Below are 3,474 nucleotides of genomic sequence, written 5' to 3' on the forward strand. Positions count from 1 at the left end.
GGCGAAGACATGCACGCCGGCGAATCTTACCCAGGTTCTGGGCTCTCCTAGGAGATAACACCCCTAGTCCTGCTCTGCGGGGTCTCCGCATGATCACTCAAGCAACAATGGTGGCTACAAGCTTGCTCCTTGAGCTGTTTCTCTAGAGGGGGAAGAAGAACAAGGCTTGCCCTAGCTTCCTCTCTCTATATGGGTGTGTGGGTGAACTAGAGTCTGAACCCTTTGCATGGGTGCCCTGCGGGGTTTATATAGGCCTACCCCCAGGGGCCCAAAGGTAATCTGGCCGGGTGTAGGACCCGGCTGTCAGTGTCATTGGCCGCCGGCTTCTTCGCTGGCTGGTGGGGCCCGCCGCCTGGTGGCTCCCACCGACTGTCTCGTACTTGGCCGACAGGCCGCGCCCGCCGCTTGCGGGTCTTGCCGGCTACTCAGCACTGTAGCGACGCTGGTAATGATGCGTGCTTTGTTGGGAGAGGCATGGCTACAGTACCGCCGCCTGGCGGGCGATCACTGTAGCCACCCCCGTCTCTTCTGATTAATGGCACACGGTCTTCGAGGGAGGAAGAGGGCCGCCTGGTAGGAGTCAGCCTCCCCTCATGCCGACTGGTCCGTGCTTGCCACCTTCTGGCTTCTCACTGACAGGTAGGTCCACCGCCTGTGGGCCGTATCGACAGCCCGTACCGGAGGCATGGCCTTCTCTGCCGTAGGTGACGTCATGGATAGAGTGGCAACAGTGCCGTGCCGGACGGGAGATCCTCGTCCGGTACGGGGCACTGTGGCCATGCTTGGCCCTGGATTTCGGGGTGGCAGGGCGTGTTGTAGCCACACCCTGTCTCATCGTATTCATGTGGGCGCAGACTCTGAGGATGCTTGGGGCCGCCTGTTAGGATCTGGCCTCTCTAGAGGCCGCCTGCCAGGAGCTGGCCCACCTCGTGGCCGCTTGCTGAGTCCTGCTGTCTTCTGGCAGTCGGCCACTTGGACTAGTCGGTTGCGAGAAGGCGGCATTTTGGTCTTTTGTTTTTTGAGGGGCGCAGCCAGCCCCGATGTCTTGAAGTGCCATGGGGGGCCGATGAGGCTACCCGTGGCCAATTACTCCGACACATTTTGTGTGGTATGAAAGATACCTTTATTTTTCCAAGATAACTATGAAAAAGGAACCTACAGCGGTGACAAATAGTAGTAGTGAAGGCTCGAGACACCTTTTGGCCTTTTGGGTAAGACATCTTGGATTTAGTACGCAAGTATTGAATCTATGAAAAGAAAATATTGTATGAATTTATCAAATTGTAACCTAATCAAATGAACCAATTATACAAAATGTGTGCAAGTTTGAACTTGTCGTAAACAGAACATAATTTGTACCTTCTATATAGAGCAGAGTGATACATGTAGCATATTTCCGAAGAGAAATGAAGCGGAACATATTTCAAGAGAACTAGCAATGGAGCCCGTGCGTTGCAACGGGATAAAACAATATTCATGCAATGTGTTTTTCAAAAAAGATGCACACTTTCAGATCATAGCATGTTTCATAACGTAAAAGAGAGGCCATTTTAAGAACATGTTGTTCTAAGATCACCAGATGGGCTGCTAGTAAGACAAAAATTAGTACATGATGATTTTTATATGTTCTCCTTGCTTTCTTAGAAAAACTCGCATTTTTTTATTGTATGATAGATACCTTTATTTGTCCAAGGTAACTGTGAGGAACCTACAATGGTGACAAATAGGAGTACTAAAAGCTTGAAACGCATGTTGCCCTTTTGGGTAAGATGTCTTGGATTAAGTAGGTGATTGTTGAATCTATGAAAAGAAAATATTGTATGAATTTATCAAATTGTAACCTAATCAAATGAACCAAGTATACAAAAAATGTACAAGTTTGAACTTGTCGTAAACAGAACATAACTATGTACCTTCTATGAGCAGAGTGATACAGGCAGCATACTTCCCCAAAGAAATGAAGCGGGACATATTTCAAGAGAATTTGGAATTTGAGATGGACTTTTCCTAATTTGATCATATTATTATGAAAGATTCTATTTTTTAAACACTTTGGCATTGACGTACATGTAAACACATCCAGGAAGAAACATCCTGATCAAATATGCCCAATGGAATGAAAGGAAAAGAGGTGAAATACATTATGCATTGACAAGAACCAATCATTATAAGATGGCTTCCTGAAAAGGATGCAAACCGAAAGATGGGGACTCCAGAACTTACATTCCTGTAGAAGAAATAGCAAATGTCCATAAGAAAAGGAATATCAACATAACAAGTTCATTATTTGTCTAAGTAACATAAAGTATACCATCCCTGAAATATGTTGTCGATAACACCAATATCCATGCAACAAAAGCAACCGTTCTCAGGAAGCCGAATTGGAAAATGCCAAAGTTGTCATGACAGCCTGAGACATTTTGAAGAGAAACAACTAATCGTTTATGATGTGTTACTATCATTGGACTCATTCACTCCGCTTAATATATAAGGGCAGTGGTTGATGGGTCGTCTGAAGATTAGGATCTTAGTACTCTACTTGAGGTCCATGCCCTCATTGTTGTAACAGCCTGATTTTTGGCCCTTTCTTTGTCTTTTGTTTTTCTGAGGTTTTTGCGTGTGATTTCCTTTTTTCGTGGCTATGTGGTCTGGAAACTGAAGAAGATGCCCTCTTCTTTGTTTCCAGAGTGGCTTGTCATTCCCAAATCCTTCCCTAGACCCTGTCGTTTTCATCCTAGCCCAAATCCCAATATTCTTTTTATTGGGAATATTCCTTTTCTATTAAAGGAATAACTCAAATTGCCCTAGGTTGTGAAGCAACCTTTATTTCCATCACTCCTAAAATTCCCAAATAATTCTCATAATTTTTTGGGGTCATATCTTTCTCAAATATGGCAAAATATTTCATTTGTCATGTTTATCATCATGCTCAAATAATTCATTTCCTATTCTGCCCTAAATGGCATATTGTGAAGCAAGTGCTATTTTCATTTTCCCACACTACAAAAAAAAGACACATCCGTGACATTTTGGGCCGAACGAATTTTTTTTCTATCATACATATGACACTTCTATGACGATAATTGTGACAAAACCCGGTATCATCATAGATGTGGTGGGCTCCTACTTCTATGACCAAAAATCATGACAGAAAATGGGCTTTTCATCCTGGGCGGGCCGGAGACGCAGCTGCATGACATTCTTTGGGCCGTCCATGACGGAAAAAACCGTGGTAGAAGCGAGGGCGAGGAAAATTTCGGCGAGTTCCCGATTACGGTGGGAGGTCGGGGGCCGAGCGATGCGCGGTTCTCTCGTACACGTATGCGCGTGTGTGCGAGGCGTTGGCTCTAACTGAACCCGAGCGATTGCACTGCAGGCTACGCGTTACTGAACCCGAGCGATCGATCGATGGCTGTTAACTGAACCCGATCGAGCGATTCCTTCGTTACTGCTGCTAACTGAAGCCGATCGATG

The sequence above is a fragment of the Triticum aestivum genome, chromosome 6D (assembly GCF_018294505.1).
Source record: "Triticum aestivum cultivar Chinese Spring chromosome 6D, IWGSC CS RefSeq v2.1, whole genome shotgun sequence".
NCBI classification, from domain to species: domain Eukaryota; kingdom Viridiplantae; phylum Streptophyta; class Magnoliopsida; order Poales; family Poaceae; genus Triticum; species Triticum aestivum.